Here is an 18,496-nt window from a genome sequence, read left to right on the forward strand (position 1 = left end):
ATTGATGAAATCTGAACTTCAGGTTTTAAAAGCTTTTAAGTATAAAAAATACAGAAAGTACAGAAAGTACTTTACAAAAATGTATAATATCCAAACAAAAAGAAGCAGACAAGAAAAATGTATACAGAGATTTCTTCATTCTTGAATGTGATTTTGCATTACTGATGCAGTATCATCATTTCTTTTTAACTCTTAAGGTCTCTAATGACCTTAGATATCAGAAATTTCATACTCTGACCTATTGGATAACTGGGCATATTAGTCAATGTCTACTATCAATTTCATTTCACTACATTACACTTAGCACCTAGATCAAAACTTCTTTATGTTACAATATACATCAGTTATTCTAGAGCTACAAATCAATCTTGTCAACATATTAAGTTTTATAACTTCTTTATAGTGGTACTGTTTCTTGGTAATAACTTCTTGTACCAGCCAGCAATACAGAGAAATAATCAATTAAAAACAGCAACAACAAACATATGCTATCAAAATAATACTAAAAATAAATCCTCAAAATGGCCAAATTCATTGAAAGAACTAAAATTAATTCTCTCAGCATTCAGTTGCTTTGTGAGACGAGTATACTAGAAAAATTTCTTTATCCTTTCTGACTTTAAAACATTTATTTTTTTCAGGATTGCTTCTTAAAGAGCATATTACTTTATCGAGATCTATCCAACAGTATTATTAAATTTAGCCTTCTGTATTTGCTCTAATGTACGAAAACATTAACTCAGAAAATAAACAGTGATTATAAAATGCACAGGTGAATAGGTCTGAAAAATTTCTGCAATTGTCCAGGTTAATTTCCATATTCACCAAAGTGAAGAGTCATCCACTCTGACCTTGAAAAAGTCATACATCAAGAAGAAGCTTCATCCACATAAAGGGACAGTGTTTATCTGTATGAAATGTTTCCTGACAACCTTCTGGTTACTTTTGTGAAGTCCAGTTAGTGGAAAGCACTATGTTCTGTCCTGCAAAAGCAGAGAGCTTTTCAAATAAAATTTGCTATAAATTACTGTCGAAAACATGTCAAGAAATTGTCACATTATAATCAACAGAAAAGCTTCCCTTTACTTTGCTGAGTCTGAAATTGCCACAATTTAATTGTGTTAAGTGTATATATTAATATATATATATATATATTTTTTTTTAACTGAAATTTTAATACTTACACTTCCACATCCATGTCTGATGTAAGTTCTTAACCCTCAGAAAAGTTCTATGTCTATGTAAGACAGGGAACTACAATCCATGTCATCCCTCAACACTTAAGACATTGGAAAAATATAACTTTGTTAAAGTAAACAGGTTGATTTGCAAATCTCTTTGTTAATTCTAAGCAGTATTCTCATACTATTTCTTCCCTACAAATAGGTTATTTCTCAGAAAATTTTAAACTTATTCCTGTGCCTTCAACTTTACCCAGAATGTATCAAGACTTTTTTTTTTTTTTTTAAATTTAAGTATCACTGTTACATTTTTCTAACTCTTAAGTTCACAATTGACTTGAGTGAAATTCTACCTGGGTTCAAGCAGATACTGAGTTTATGAATAACAGTACTAAGTTCTTTGCCTTTCTCATTCTCACTAGCCAGCAAAGTTTTAGGTTATATGTATCTTAGGACTGATCCCACTCGTGATTAGGCCAACACTGTCATTCCTTCCATGGCAAATGCTATATACAGATAAAGAATGAGAAATTCTACAGGTTGTTTTGTTGTGGTGGTGTTTTTTGTTGCTGTTGTTTTATGGCAGAAATAACAAATAATGTATTATTCCAGTCACTGACACCTTCTGTCTGTTTTCCTCAAGGTCCTTTTTAATATGTGTCCACAGAGCCTCCTAAAATGTTAAAACCTAACCTAAAATGTTGAAAGATTATGTTGCAAGCAAGATATAAAGCAAACATAGTCTTAGTCATAGCCACTTTCCTTGCACAAGAGCAGCATCTGTATTACTGTGGGATAAATCAGTTTCAACACTATGATCAGAAAGCAAATTAATCAATCTGAATTAATAAATGCATATGGAATAATATATCTATAAAATCTAGAAGGAGAAAATGATATAACTTTACTCAATCACAGATTAAGAAAGCCATGCCCTGCATGGAACATCACTGAGATTTCCAAGATAAAATGTGCATTGTTCACAAAGGTTTCTCATAGGCAAAAATAAGCAGGGTCAATGGCAGTTTTTACCAAAAGGGCTGGTGTCTTATTTTTCTGAATGATGTAAACTAAGTTGACAAAGCACTGTCTGTTGTCAGTCTGTAGTAAAGTCCTGTTCATTCCATGGTGTTGGTCTAAAGGTGCCTGCTGAGTTGTGTTTTTAACACTCTGTGATATAAACTGTTTTGTAGACTGACACATGTAGCCTCATACCACGTGGTCGATATCTTGCACAACGGGACTCGGGTTTTTGGGTAGCCACCAGGTTCTTATGTGAAGCTCTAAGACTGATTTGCGTGTCAGAGGACTTGGGGAGAAGATACTCAGAAGCATTCAAACTTCTTCATATTGAATGGCACCTTTTTGGAGTTGGCACCATTTCAAAGTTATAGTAAGTTACAAACCATGTTCTTCTGTCATTGTCATTTTTTTCCAGTTAGATAACAAAAGAAGGATTAATGTTGTTGGAGTAATGCTAACACTTCTTAACTGCAGGACAGTGAATACTGGTAATTCTTTCTCTTACTCAGCAGACAAGTTATTTCCCAGTAAAATAATATCTATTTAGAGGACCATTTTTAAGCAGCACTGGAGAGACAGGATAGTAATATTCATATACAGAAAATACCTGCCTTTATGAAAGAGGATATTTCTTGTTTACTGTTGGTCGTTAGAGCCACATTTTAATACACATAGTTGTCATATATTATGAGAAAATGTGTGTACATGTTTCATTATAATTTATGATAAAGACCTACACATTAAAATAACAGACTTAAGTCCAGATCATGCTCCAGAACAAGGTATTGCTTTATAATAGTGAATTCACCTGAGGAGAAATACTTTAATCATTCTGTTACTGCTTCAAGAAAGACTTACATCTGTGGTATTTCAACCTACTAAGAAACAGCTGTAGAAATAAAAAATAACTCTAGGATAGGCCTGCACAATAAAATGGAGTATTTCCTGCTTTCACATATAACATATGGGACCTAACAGATACTGCCTGACAATTTTTGGGTGGCAGTAGAAATCCAAGTGAAATAAAACGAAGGTTTGCTTTTGCTATGTAGGTTCATAGAAGACTGTATAACCTAGATGAAGTGTTGTGTTTGCATATGCTCAGCTTACAACTCTGTAACTCTGTTAAGCTCTGGTTCATATAAATATCCTCTGAACTCAATGTAAAAGAAAAAAAAAATAAATGACTGCCCCACATAAATATTTCATCCATTGTAATCAAGTTAAAAACACAGCTGTAGCATGGCCACGTATGCAAGGCTTTAGTTTTGCATGCTGTATTAATATAGGAGTTGTTACAGTTGATTTAATTTGAATATTTTTAGACATTTTCCAAAGCTTCTACAGAAATATATGATGTTTCCTTTTTTTTTTTTTTTTTTTCTTATACCACATCATAGATTTTTATTAGGGAAGGACTTTTTTCTATATACATGTATGACTACATTGTTTGGAAATTCAGAAAACTCTATAGTGCTTTTCCTTGTAAGAAAGGACGCATTTTACTTCCCTAAAGGCACCGTTTATATTCTTTGGTTATTTTTTTCCTACCAGATAGTCACTACATGTTTTTCACTGCTGTCATAGGAATGCTTCTAAATGTTTTTGTGTTTGTCCCCCCCAATATTATTTAAAACTTTGCTATATAGTACTAAGCATTTGTTTATTTTCTCACTTTACTGTGTGTGGAAAGTGGAGAAAAAAAACATTTTAACACTGTTTTTACAATGTGGTATATGAAACTCAGTTTCATGTGTAGTTTGGTATATGAACACATGGAGTTAAATTCTTTCCGTAAGTCAGGGGTAGTCAATATGTAATCAGCCATGAAGTTTGTGTTTCACAAAGCTGCTTACACTGAATAATTCAATATTTGAGCTTTAATGATATTTGAATAAGAATCTATGTAGGCTGTATAGTAGATAGATGAAAGAAGGCAGAAAGACTTTTGATTTCTGGCTGAGATCATACTTCTGCCATCTGTGGGATCTGTCCTCCTTCTGACAGACACCTGCCACACTGCCTGTGTGGACTGGGGACCTCCACCACCCCTGTAGGTTGTGCACAGTCTCTATAGCTTCTCCTAGCTTTTCTCTGAGGACCTGAGCCACGGAACCCTGGGGAATAACTTCTCAGTGCAGGACTGTTGTTAGGCATCTGCCTCCAGGAAGATGACAACCTTGTATCACCTAAGGAGAGGCAGAAGGAAGACAAACGCTGTGGTGTCTTGGGCTGGCATGGCTGATGGAGCACCCCCATCTCTGCTGAGGCCTCCACACTGCTGTCAGACCAGCCATAACACAAGCAGACAGCAGGGCTGACTTGTAGGAACCCTGTGTTTTAGCGTGGTCTGTCACAGAGGGGGAGGACAGACCATAACCACTGTCTCTTGTCCAGAACAGACAAGAAAAAAGGGAGGGGGGAGCCAAAATCAGCCCAGAACATGGGAGGTATATTTCAGAAACATCTGCACAGGAATCTTCTGTTTGCACCAGAACCATCTATGAAGCACTCTCTACAAAGGGTGCTTGCCATGGTGCCTGAAGTGTGGCTCTCCCAGCAAAGCACCCATAGCTGCCTTTAGCCCTGGAGCTGGGCTTGCTGCAGCACCTGCCCAGGGCCCCAGCTCACCATGCTGTGACCCTGTGCTGCCAAAGAGCTGATGAGTGGAGGGCCCTGAGGTGAAGTACCAGCATTAGGAGACCTGGCAGTGGGCTGGGTGGTGTGGGGTCTCCCTCTCTGACCAGCCTGCCCTGCAACCCCAGCAAGGAGAGCTGGGCCAGGCCAGGCACAATGAGCAGGGTCAGCCACCGCCAACATCCCCAGGTGCTGCCGCAGGCCCTGAGCCTGGTTGGAAAGACAGCCCCCAAGTAGGACCGGGTTGGCAGGGCCCAGGGCAGGGGCAGGGCCGCATCCAAAGCTCAGGTAGAACCAGTGAGAGCCTCAGGGCAGAGCATCTCCCCAGGCAGAGAGGGGAGATCCTTGCTGAGGCTTCTCCTGCCCTTCTTCGCAGCGGCAGCTTCTGTCAGCCCACCATCAGCTGTGAGGGCAGCCAGGAAACTCCTGGACAAGGGAGTACAGAAAAGTGCCCTGGGCCACAACAGCAATTTTCACTCCAAGGATCATGGGTTGCAGTGGCATGCTCAGTGCCCCAGAAACAGCCCAGCCCCTCCCTACCCCCCCCCCACCCCATGTGTTGTACAAACAACAACAATATTAATAATATAATTGTCAAATGTATGGATGGGAATCAGCTGTCTGGAGATCAACCTTAATTAGAACCAGTGTGAGGTAAAGGCCAGTTTGAGGGTAAGAAATACATGCAAAATTTTCAAGACTGAGAGGAAAGTATCCTCAGCTCCAAAAGGCCTGTCCTCACCATGTCAACATAACCTGTAGTCCTACAGTCAGAGACTAAGTTCAATTACTTACCTTATAGCTCATGTCACACTAGCAAGTCTTGTCTATCATTCCTAATTTCATAATGAGTTTATTTCCAGGCTGTCCTGGGACTTCATTCCAGATTAACTTCCTAAAAAGATTCTTCTATTTCCTTTCAGCTCTCAGGGGATGCAGATATTTTTGTCAGATTCTATTCCGTGGCTTCCAGGTGGTGATAGAAAATATTTCATTCGACTTTATCCAATGGGTAGACGTGGGAAGTGAAAGCTTTACCTCCACTTGAGAAGAAAAATGTATAAACTGATGCATGAAGCCTTCTCACTCCCCAAACTTGAAAATTTAGATCAACTGTAAATTAACAGACTTACTTAATATAACACCATAACTGGGATTAATGAATGTAGGTCATTATTGGCTGCTGACTGAGGATAGACACAAGGGCAATCAATGACTTAGGTTGTTGTGAAGTTTGAGTGATAATGGAACTATGGAGGCTGATACCGAACTTTAAAAAATGATAGGACATGCAGTAGCAAATGTTAGCATGGAAATGATTGCAAACAAATTTTAACATAGGTCACATTATTCAGCCAGGCCAGTCTGAATAATATCTTATTATTTGAGTCTACTCTGTCTCCAACCAGATGATAAATCCAAATTAAAATTTGAAGAGGAAGCATTTTAGCATTTTTGCCATACTTCTCATCCTAAAAATATACTCTGCTTAAACACTGAGGAAAATTGTTCTCCATTTCTCATAAAAAAAAAAAAAAAAAAAAAAAAAAAAAAAAAAAAAAAAACTTGTCAGGTTTAAATAAATAAATATTTCTGATGAGCCCTAATGACAAGACTCACATTTTTCATTATGACACGTATTTTTAAACTTTTGATTGAGTTGGTATTATGTTACCTCCTGGTTATGAAAGATTCAGGGAGAAATGAGAGGAACATTCCAAACTCCTGCATTATCTAAAGTAAACCACACAGTGAATTTCTAATAGGTTTTCTCTCCAAGGGTCTTAATCCAAGCCTTTTTCTAGGGTAGTCTGAAAAGAGCAAGATAGAATCTGCTTATCACCCTTTCCCCCTGAAAGTACAGCAAGGTAAACAAGAAGGCAACTTGTCAGCATTGAGACAATTACTTCTGTTTCTAACATCACAGACTAAAACTGATAAGGGATTTTTATGAGGGATTTTTGTATCCAGATTAGAAGAAATCAGCAAGTGTTCCTGGGCATTCTGCTATCTAGATTTCATGTTGTTTCCTATGTCCTTCCATATATAAAGGCAAAGTTATTTAATTTCTCTTTGCTTAATAAAAAGAAAAAAAAAAAGAAAGAAAAAAAAAAAAAACAAACTACTGATTTATTCTGGACTCTGTTATTTCATTTTACCAGAGTAAACAGTGGGAGGAGGTACAGAGCTGAACTACTGCAATCTTAGTAGAGGAGTATAGTATACCAAGGCAAAGGAAAATATCTTCCCTACATATCCACAGGTTGTGCCCATAGACAACAACTTTTGTGGAATGTAGTTCTCTTTTATTGCTGTGTTTACAAGTTGGCATGTAAAGGTTAAATAATAGACCTTTTGTTCAGTGATCCTCCCTCAGAACAGAAGAACAGAAGTATGTGCTCTCAGGAAGGAGAGAAATCTGTTTTCTTTAGTAGCAGAAAGATAAAGGAAGAGCTAAAGTCATTAAGCTTTTTCCCATAGACTTTTATAAAACAAGGTTTATTATTTTCTTCTTTTGAAAATAGTCCCATCATTTTTTTCTGCACAGTCATAATCTCCCAAACATCTTCCTCCTCTTAAAAAAATTAAATCCCACTGGAAAGTGACAGGATTTAAGTTCCTAAATTACTCAGCTTTTTTTGAACATTGGAGATTCTGCTTAAGCAAACATCAAACTAATCCAATATTGACTTTGCTTTTCATTTAAATCTTGCTTTTGGAAGACGAGCACAGAAAAATAACCCCATAGAAAACTCTTTTCTTCTTTCCCTCAAATAAGTAATTTAATGGAAGGGAAAACTTCTTAGGGACAGATTGCTTTGCCTAGAAAAGCTAACCTATTTTGGAATTCTGATACACAACAAAATGGGTCAGTGGTGCTTCATTTGTGGACATAATTCTGTTCAAAATACTCACGTATATGGCATGACTGTATGTCATATCACCTGCAGCCTCATGATAAGGACTTAAGAAGTCCTCACCAAGCAGAAGACCAAATTGATAGTGGATCTCTTTAAGCTAATCATTCACGTGGAAAGAAAAAAGAAAATGAGAAGGTGACAGAATCACATTCTAGTGAATAGTATTTCCAAGACCAAAGTACACCTTTGAAAATCAAAAATTAGCAAATAAATTTGCCATGTTATTATGACTGTATAAGAAATTCTTCTATCTCCAGTATAAGATCACAAGCTGTTTTTTCACTCATGCACCTCCCATCACCCTACACCCTAAGAAAACTTTCCCCAATTGAATTTACTTAACTTTTTCCTAAATAACAGTGGCCTCCTTAGTTATATTACATCACTCAGTCACTAAGCATTTCCATGGAATGAACAGATGGTCACACAGGGCATACTTAGATAAAAAAGAGAGAGAAATTGAAACAAACCTGAAAGGTAGACTGTGATGTGTCTGTAATTCTTTAATGTTATGTTAGTCTTCATGGCACAGTAAAATGTCTATCAACAGGCTGGTAATAGTGATTCTGCAGTCATTTCTTAGCCCATAACTCCATAGACTTCAGTACTGAGGCAAAAATCTTGGGCAAAAATACAAATTTTGGGCTTAGGAGGTATCTGCCAATGCAATGGCAATTCACAAAAATTTACTTTGGAAGCAGCCCCGTATGTACACTGAATTGGCATACAGTGATATATATCTCTTCATAAAAATGCCCCACTTTTCAGATTTATTGCATCTGGTGGAATGTAGTGTAAATATGTTTTGTGTGAATAGAAAGTAGCTATTTTGAAACTTCATAAAACTGAATATGCTTAATTGTGTAATGTAAATTTCAAAATATATATTATGCATTAAATGCTGATTAAAATGGTATTTAAAAATATAACATTCCAAGAATAGTGATTTTGAAGAGTTTTGATGGAAATACCCGGTAGTAATAAAAATTCAAGCTATTGTGTGTTAAGAATAAAGGATTTGCTTATATGTTTAAAGATGCATTGAAACTGGGATAAGAGATAAGAAAATGGAAATAAAACTGACACTTGTCAAACTAACTGCTGATTTCTACATTTGATTTAGATTAATTCTTTTGATACGGACCAGATAATACAAGTGAGAGAATTTAAAAAAAAAAAAAAAAAGTGTAAAATATACAATAAACACTTAAAACTGGATCACTTTAAAAGAGCAAGTGAGATTAAATAAAAAAAAAAAAAAAGTGTTTGTATTACATGAAAATAATTGTCGTCAATACAGTACCTATTTTTCATAAGCTTTTCAAACACTCATGTCATTTATTTGTGTATGCGAGAATGGGTATTTTATGTTTTCCACAAGAAAATAACTCTTACGTGAGCTGTTATTTGTCACTTTATGTCTCTGCTTCACAAGAAATTGCTTTTATGGAGTCTAATCCCACCCCAAAATAACATAAAATCTGTGAATGCAAAACAAGTTTCTGTACATTCATGGAAATTACTTGAATAAGGTTGAAGTTTCCCTTTTGAAAGATTTCCAACACGTTCTATCTAAGCAGCAAAGCATTTTTGTATTAAGTCACTGGTAATCAGCACTTCTGAAAAACATATCATCTATTAAGATCTCCAAATTAGGAATGGATTTTTAAATGTCTCTGGAGCATGTTGGCAGTCTGGGATGTGAGAGAATTTTCTATATATCTTTTGTGGGTGTTTTGCTTCCTTCATTTAGGAGCATAGTCTGCATTAGAATCAATTTGTATTGTGAAGTCATTTAGGTTTTACTCTGAACCTACAAAATGGGGTTTTGAAACCAAAATGGCATTGACATGTGAGCTGAATCTGAGAGGTGTGTTCCCCTCTGGGGGTACTGAAGAATCACAGAATCACACAGAATTTCTAGGTTGGAAGAGACCTCAAGATCATCGATCCAACCTCTGACCTAAGAGACGTGAGGTATGTCAGAACAGGGATTTCCCTGAGATAACCAAAATAATTCACTGAGGACACACTGGGGTTTAAATCACACTGTTCTTTCAGAGGCTTCGGTACCACTTTGCCTGTACCAGCTAGCGACTTTCTATCTGGGGAATTCTCTATCCTGAAATCTCTCTTGCAAGCAGGGCCTTCAAAAAGGAAACAGCTGCTCCTATTTTTATTTATTTTTACTTAATTATTTTTATTCCCATCACAGGAGGACAGGGAGCTTACAGAGGATCTCCTTCATCCCCTCCCACCTCCACTGATGCAGCAGTGGTGAGAGCAGTCATCGGGAATGTCAAAGGTCTGAGTTCACTTGTCCATCTGCACAAGCTCAAAACTTCTACCTCTCTCAGCCTGGAGGGTTGCCCTGCCTATTAGGCAACGGACAGCTTTTACACTGCAGTAATCTGCAGGTATGTTGGAAGCTGTTTACTTTCTGTAATATTCCAGAGAGACAAAAGAAACTGGTGATTAAGCCTACAGCGTAGTGTTTCTATAGTCCAGCTTAAAGAGGAAATTCTGTATTTTAACAATAGTCTGAGAATTCTGTTTGTTCTACATTAAGCAGTCACTGGGTAAAATACTGAAATGCTTATAAAAACATGGACTGAAACAGCCTATATCCAGACTGTATAGCAGACAGGAAACAAGTCAAAGGTGTGTCTTGTTAATGCATATCATCAGGGCTGAAATGTGAGAAAGCTGGCGAGCTGCTCAGCCTTATTAAGTGGTAACTGCTTCTGAAACCCTCAGAAAGAAAATGTCTGGTCTCCTATATAATTTACAATATTTAAAGTATTGTTTAATGATTAATATGATATGAAATTTACTGTTGGATAAATGAGTTTTGAAGATTAGAACTTGGAGGAGAAATGCCCCATTTTATGGATCTTGTTAGTAAGCAGTTCTGGAAATGTTTATGTATGTATTATATGGCTTGGTGTTTCCATGTCCAAAAATGCTGGCTGTTCTGTCTTATTATAGTTCATTTGGATTATTTCTTTTCCTAATTAACAGCTGGTACTTCGTGACAATAGGTAGGAAATTCTGCCAGTTGCAAGTGGGATGTCTGGTCACATTCCTATGGTATTAAAACCAGCAAAATTCTGTTTTTTGTTGGTTTGAGGTTGTGGGTTTTGTTCATCTTTGTTAGTTTGGTCTGGCCTTGATATTTGATAATTGTGTTGGTTTATAACAGTTATGATGTTCTGGTAGGGACTGTAAGTCAGCTTTGTTCGGAACTGTTACATTAAGTATATTTGTGAACATTAGCTATCAAAATATAGAAATCATCACATCTTTGGTGATGTTAGATAAGATATATATGTAGTTGTAAACAGTATCTCAGCTATTAATCAGAGAAAGTAAGACAAAACTGATAATGAGGTCTGATCATTGTCTTCAAGACTGAATAATATCAGTCTTCAGAAGACTTTACTATTAAGCAGGGGTGCTAGAGCTTCTTGCCTGTGGTTCACTCTCTTAGTGTTTGCACCTGTGTGAGTGTCCCACTGAAGTGAGTGGGATGTCCTGTTGACTGGAACACTGGTGCCAGAACAAAGAAAATAGATTCCCACCCTGCAGTAACACTGCTTGTAGGCAAATCACACACATTGACAAGGGAACACTGAAACTTGCATATTATTTCTGTGTCTGCACCAGTCTGTCCTAAAATACCACTTCTGGATGTACTCTGGTCAGAGACTCAAAAAAGTTAGTAGTTGTTCATGAGGTAACCTTACCTCTGTTGAACCTCCAGCAAGAAGATATTGATTATCATGGCTCTGCTGCTCCTTTTGCACCCTGGAGCATAACACCTCCCACTTCTTAAGTTTTGACTTACATTATGTATAAAGTATTTTACATGAAGAGTTTAGATCTACATGCATTCCAGTGGAGGAGTTCCTTTAAAGGTCATGTGTTATTCATGAGATGCTTTCTTAGTTACTTAATACTTCTGTCTGACCCTTACCCAACTGATTATTTCTATAAGGTTGGGTAACCTGTTGATTGTTGAGCAAGATACCCAGTTTGTGTTCTTCTTATATTGTCTGGAGGCCTTTTTGATCCCTCTGAACGAGTCTGTTTTGATTCTCTCTCTGCTCAGAAAACTGCAGAGCAGTCTATTTGGATGACATTACCTATGTTTCCTGTAATCTCCACCATGCTGTTTAGTTTTATTGTGAAAATATGTGGGTGACAGATCTCTCCCATTCGTTCTTCATCTTTTCCAGGTACTCTTTGAAGAGTCCACTTAGAAGAGCAACAGCTTTTCCTTTTGGCTGCAGTTGCTGAGAGTCTCTCCAGATGCAAGGTATGACTGATGAAAGAGTTGAAGAGTAAGTGGCAAAAGCCAGAAAAATGTTCAGAAGGCAGATGTTTTGTTTGTTTCTGAAGGCTTTAGCTTTGAAAAGAAAAAAAACAGTAAATGTAGAAAGCCCATTTCAAGCCAGTAAACATAACTGGTCATTTCTTCTGTATGTTTAACCAATGACTTGGTGAGTTTCCAGTGTTGATGTTGGTAAAGCTTGTTAACAAGCTAGGTTGGCTGCAAATGCATGGTACAAGAAACCATAGAGAAAAACAGGCAGAGATTATGGGGAGCTGCTTCTGTAAGACCTGTAGACAGTCCCATCTCATGAAAATCAAGCTTATACTTCACTAGAGAGGTGATGCCACAAAAGCAGAATATTTTACATCAACAGAAAATTACATTATCAGATTGGAATAACTAAGCATTAAAAAATGAAGCTGTGAGGAAAAACTCATTTTTGTGTTTGTTCCTGTAATATTTCAACAACAAAAAGTAGGAAAAATGTTTTGGATCAATCGGGAAGTAATTTTATCTTCCCATTTACTGTGAAAGATAAAGGGTTCAGGGAAGAAGAAAATGTTTTTTCTTGGGGGAGGGAGGAAGCAAGGAACTCTGAACTCCAAAAGCATATTTAGTTATAACTAAAATAAACTATTTTATATGAAACAGTTATTTTACTGTATTTTAAAATGTTCACAGGAAATATTTTCTTTGCTTCTTTTTATCTTTTTAAATAATTCTTTGTAGCTAAGCAAATTGTTTTAGTGGTTATCTTTGAGTGTGATTGCTCTTTTTGGAGTTCGTGTGTGTCTGTGTGGAAAAAAGAAGTTTCCCAGGAAAGCCTGTCCTCTTGCAGCTGGCTAACATCATAGTTTTTTATCTGCAGAGAGATTAAGGTGTCTTTCCAAAGCACCTGTCTGAAGTCATCTGTAGTGAGGGAATAAAAATATAGATCCTTCTTACCTACCAATAAATAGATTCAATAAAAAAATAACTCAAAGAATCCATCAATTATTCAAAGGAATTGCTGTTTTCACATACTTAATACTGCCATCTGTGCTATGGGTGAAATTCAGCCTTAGGCAGGTGATCAATGCTAGGCCTGTGCTCTATCTAAATCCCATGTCAAATCCTCCACGTTACATACATATATATATATATTCATTATCAACTCCTTCTCCATCCCACAGCAGATAATGTAGCACAAGTGGGGATAACTGAGTCATTTTCTCATTATAAACTACTTTACAATTCAATGCAAAAAGGAAAAAAAAGACCTACATTAATATGTATAAGAGTTTTTAAAGTTGAGAAATGTGCCACGAAGAAGTTAAATCAATCCCCTTCACATATGTACTATTTTATTACAGAACTGTACTTGCTGTTTAGCTTTGTGCTTCTGTATGTTTATAACGTGGCAGAAATATTGTTAGTGTGGAAAATATCATTGAATTTGATGATCTGGGGTACAAAAACTGTTGTCAGGTTGCAATGCTATTGATTGTTACAAATTAGAGACAGCAAGACCAGAAATATTTCAATGCTTCATGATTAATTACATATTCAAATTAAATATGCTTAAGATTCAGTGTGAGATTCAAATGCATTTTATGCATAAGTGTATTTATTTTATCTCTGCATCACTGCATACTCAAATAAGCTATGTTCAACTAGCTACATATGTGATGTGGGACTTCAATTGGTACTTTGCATTTAGTGAAGTTCTCTTTCATACAAAATTTGGTGCATTATAATCCATGTACCTAACAGTCAGGTAAATTTACTGGCTTTTTTATCTGTTTGTTTGTTTCAATAAAACTTCTTTAACACAAGAAATATTGCGAAGATACCAGTACAGAAAGAAATATGGCTCAGTATATGTAAAGCAAAATTCTGACACTTTTTAACCTGATATTAAAACTCCAGCTGATTGAATGGGGACAGTACTTTAACCCCAACAGTGCTGTTCTTTTGGTATATTGCTGTTTGACAGGACTAGCAGGGTAGGTATTTTTCTGATTAGTAGACTATTGTTTACCCTGAATGGTGCACTTAGATGATAAAGAATCAAATTTAGATATGGCTATATACTTCAGTTTCCTAATTTGTGAGAGAAATAATGCTAGGGGATGTGTCTCTTACACAAAGTATGAGTGAAATCCATTCTCTATTGCAAAGCTGCCTGAAATGGAACTCTAAATTTCATAAATTGTTTTGCCCCCAGTTAGGATGAAATTATCGGGATACCCAAGCACTGCTGTCTCAGGCAAAAAGCAGTTTAAGTTTCCCACATGTTCATTTCCATTCTCAGCATGGCCCTCTCAGGCTAGGTCTCTCTGAATGTATCATGAGTGTGTGACTTCTGATGCACTGTGCCTGTTCAAGCAGGCTCCAGTGACTGCGAAGGATGCAGTATGAAACCCAGCCTACGCAGACAGTAGGGTCAGAAAGCATTCCTGGAAGGAACTAATCCTCTACAAGCAGACATGTTACAGGCTCTTTTTAATAAACTGGTAATCAGCATCTCAAAAGCTATTAGAATTTCTCCTTCATTTGACAAGCAGTCCCCAAACCCCACTGCTCAAACAGTCAGGAACTGTCAGCCCCCAGATTCCACAGGAATGTGTTACTTAGGGTAAATTTCCACAAGGAAACTGGGCATCATGCAAAAGCATTCTGCCTTGCTGCCAGCTGGCATCCTGATGGGCTGACAGGAAGCAGAAGGCCTCAGGAGTCCCAGCTTTCAGACATGCTGTACTCAGTTGCCTGGGATCAAAGTGTCCATAGTTCTCAAGGAAATCATCGTACAGGCTGTCTTAGCACCAGCTGAAATGAGGAGACATATTTTTGAAGGGAATTGTAAAACTCGTTATTTTTTCAAGTGAAATTAACCAAAATTTTTGAAATATTTACCTGCTCTCTGAAGTAGCTATCATTCCTAGCCTGTCAGTATATTAAAATGAAAGCCTACACGTTCTTCTTAAAGAGAAAATAAGCTTTTTTTAAAAAATCTAATAAGATCTAACTATTTCAAGTTTTGGTAAGAATGACCCCAGACAAGACAAAATATTCAGAAATTTTAAAAGCAGATCTCAAACTGGTGGAGTGACTACTGCTAGAGATAGATAGCTGAAAGTTTATTTAGTCTTGCTGTTTAAAAAATAATTTAAAAAATATTTATTTTCTTTTTTGTAAGAAGTGTATTAACTTAGCTTTTTAATCTATGTGGGTGTCAGAGGGTGTCTGCAAAAATAGAGGCCTCTTGACAGTTTTTGCAGTGATGGGTGGATTTGCTTTGAGAAACTCCCCCACACTCAGGGCCTGGACAGTGGAAGCTTGTTTCCAGAAGTACCAATTGTTATTTCTCTTTGTTAACAAATGCTGCTTGTTGCTTTTGATGCTTGCATAGAATTAAAATTTGTCTGCTTGGACTTAAGTGCAACTGTCTGATGAGAACTGATGTAGGGCTTGACGTGTAGAGTCAGAGAACGGTGGTGCAGCTTTCTGTCAGCCATTTTGCTTTAGTGCTTGTCCTGGGTTTTCCAGGTCTTAGTGTTCAACTCTGCCTCTCTACTGCATGCATCTGAGATAAGAGATCTGGGGTGATGTGGGGGGTTACCTGGGAAACCAAGTCTCTTTTCTTCTTTTTCTTTCTTTGTTGCTGAATGCAAGACTACAGTGTCACTCGGTGCCTATGCCACACCACAAACCACTCAGTTGTTCAGCACTGTGTGTGTATTGCTGTTACTGTTCTTCTTATCTTGTGTATCACCTTGTATTTTTACTTCCAATTCACAGCAGTGTTGTTGTCAATATTTTGAATGCTGATAACTGGCAGCGGGGATGGCTAATGTTTTCTCTGTTGAAAAGAAATATGGCATTTCATGGCAACTGGTTAAGATCATTGCCAACGTGTTTTTTTCAGAAGGATTCAAAATAGTAAATTTCTGTCACGAATAGTAAGTATGTTTGATATGAGTGACTGTAGAAACAGATGTACCTATGCAGCCATTTTGTATACCAAACAGGAAGCTACCTCAGGGACTGGCTGGTTACTCCTCTTGTTATGTGTTTAAAGTCCAAATATGTAATGGCATGGAGGACTAATCCATTTGATATATTATCCTGCTATTTGATTTATTACATTCTGCTAAAACTACCTAGTTCATTTTAGTATTTCAAGTGTTTGTTGTTTGTTTCTGTATACTAGGTGTGCTGGTGACATAGCAGGATTTTAACTTTTTAAAATAGAAATAAAATAGTATCCATGGTGAACTTTTTATATTGTACCTCCATGATATGTGCTTCCTGGTTAATATGGGAAGTTATGATTCTTTATTGTATTCTAGGAAGATTTTACTATTTCAGAGTAATCACACAAAACAATTACAGTTTTCTAGCATTTCTGCAAGGAACTTGAAAAGCGGTTCCCTGGTTTAGGTTTTCATTCTGAAAAGGTAGAGCCATTGTGTTTTAATATATACAGAAAATTTTTAGTGATAGGTTTCAAAAAGATATTTGATTCGTGATGAAGCAATGCAGGATAATCCTAGGATATGTTTTTCTGTAGTAGTAATTCAATTTTTCACATAAACTGCATGATTTGATTTTTTTTCCATGTTTTCTTTTTCATAAGTAATCATCAAGAGAATAATTACTGGAGCTGTCTGTTTTTCTCACACTATAGTGTATGCCCATCATCTTAAAGACAAGTTCTTCTTTGTTGCTCTCTGTTAATTTTGCTTTGCTTCAGACCTCTTTGTAGGCTATTTGTAGGTAACCACACATTCATGAGGAGAAAATCAGATCTCTACAGTTAATTTCTATAACAAACTTTTGCTTTGGATGCATCTAAAGGCCATTTCATAGATATTTAGACCATTTGAAGTAATATAAACTTTATTTCCATTATGTCTTTGACATAACCAGTTAACACTGAGCCAGTACACACTTTCTCTCTGCTTCTATACCATTACTTTTATTTAGCTTAACACCTGACTTGTATCTTTCAGTGCATACCCGCTATTAATGCCATTCTGTTTATAACTTCTTGACTACCGTTGTGTTTTCTATGCCAATTATTCTTTCCTCTGAGTGATCAGCAACGGAAATGATCAGGCATTTAGAAAACATGACCTATTAGCAAAGAGTGGAAGAACTGGGGTTATTTTAAGAAGCTGGAGGGATTACTGCAGTCTCTAGTCTCAGCTCACAATTTCTGCAGAAGATTACAAAAATAAAAGAATAAACTCTTCTTATTGTTGCTAGTGATTATGGGGAAGAAACAGGCAACAATGGAATTTTTGATTAAACGTAAGAAAGCTGGAAGTATTGCATGTTACCTCAGCAGGTAATTGAATCTACATTATTAGAAGATTTTAAGATTGGACAAATATTGGTCAGAGATCATTTAAACAAAGTTGATCTTGACATAGCAAACATTCAAAAGCGTGTAAGGAAACATAAAAGCGTAGTTCATTAATTGTAGACAGATCTATAAGATGAGACAGAGTAGGGGCTATTTCTGGGCACCACAGTATAAAAAGGACATGAAACTGTTGGAGAGTGTCCAGAGGAGGGCTACGAAGATGGTGAAAGGCCTGGAGGGGAAGACGTACGAGGAACGGCTGAGGGCACTGGGCCTGTTCAGCCTGGAGAAGAAGAGGCTGAGGGGAGACCTCATCGCAGTCTACAACTTCCTTGTAAGGGGGTGTCGAGAGGCAGGAGACCTTTTCTCCATTAACACCAGCGACAGGACCCGCGGGAACGGGGTTAAGCTGAGGCAGGGGAAGTTTAGGCTTGACATCAGGAGGGGGTTCTTCACAGAGAGAGTGGTTGCACACTGGAACAGGCTCCCCAGGGAAGTGGTCATTGCACCGAGCCTGACTGAATTTAAGAAGAGATTGGACTGTGTGCTTAGTCACATGGTCTGAACTTTTGGGTAGACCTGTGCGGTGTCAAGAGTTGGACTTGATGATCCTTAAGGGTCCCTTCCAACTCAGGATATTCTATGATTCTATTTAACTAAAATTGATAGTACTGATAGATATTAGGTACCTTAACACCACTGTTAATTTCAGTTTACTTACATGTATTGTTTCAACAAGTGAGACTCAGTCATTCCAAAGCAAGCTAATCATCAGGGCTTTTTTATGGGAAGATTCAAGTCCTTATTACAGAGCAGGTGTATCAGGAGTTTGAACACAGAATGTCACGTGTGCAACTGAGTAGTAGTGCCTCATGTATTGAGCACTTTGACCTACCAGCACCTGCAAGAGTTGTTCTGGGGATAGCTGCCAGGTACCTCCTGAAAGCAGGGGAGCTGTAGAGCTTTGAGGGCTTTGGCACTGCCTGAGTTGCTCCTGCAGCTTTGCAGCACACTTTACTAGAATTAAACTTGCATTCAGTTGCATTCA

At 37.2% G+C, this 18,496-nt stretch overlaps 2 long non-coding RNA genes across 4 annotated transcripts in view; both read left to right on the forward strand.

The window, feature by feature from the left end:
- LOC106016461 (uncharacterized) overlaps positions 1 to 6,398 on the forward strand; it is a 30,688-nt gene extending 24,290 nt beyond the window's left edge. For 2 of the 3 annotated variants that reach the window (XR_001189192.5, XR_002401167.4), the window contains exon 6: positions 2,375 to 4,246. This is a non-coding gene — a long non-coding RNA (uncharacterized lncRNA). Of the gene's footprint in view, positions 1 to 2,374; positions 4,247 to 5,764 lie in introns of those variants that run through there. The other variant, XR_002401166.4, reaches the window with a different exon arrangement.
- A 4,110-nt stretch (positions 6,399 to 10,508) lies between these two features.
- The window catches only part of LOC113842357 (uncharacterized), a 75,736-nt gene continuing 67,748 nt past the window's right edge, over positions 10,509 to 18,496 (forward strand). Inside the window, exons 1-2 of the long non-coding RNA XR_011804119.1 lie at positions 10,509 to 10,687; positions 12,001 to 12,080. This is a non-coding gene — a long non-coding RNA (uncharacterized lncRNA). The remainder of the gene's footprint in view (positions 10,688 to 12,000; positions 12,081 to 18,496) is intronic.

This window comes from Anas platyrhynchos, chromosome 1 (assembly GCF_047663525.1).
Source record: "Anas platyrhynchos isolate ZD024472 breed Pekin duck chromosome 1, IASCAAS_PekinDuck_T2T, whole genome shotgun sequence".
NCBI lineage: Eukaryota > Metazoa > Chordata > Aves > Anseriformes > Anatidae > Anas > Anas platyrhynchos.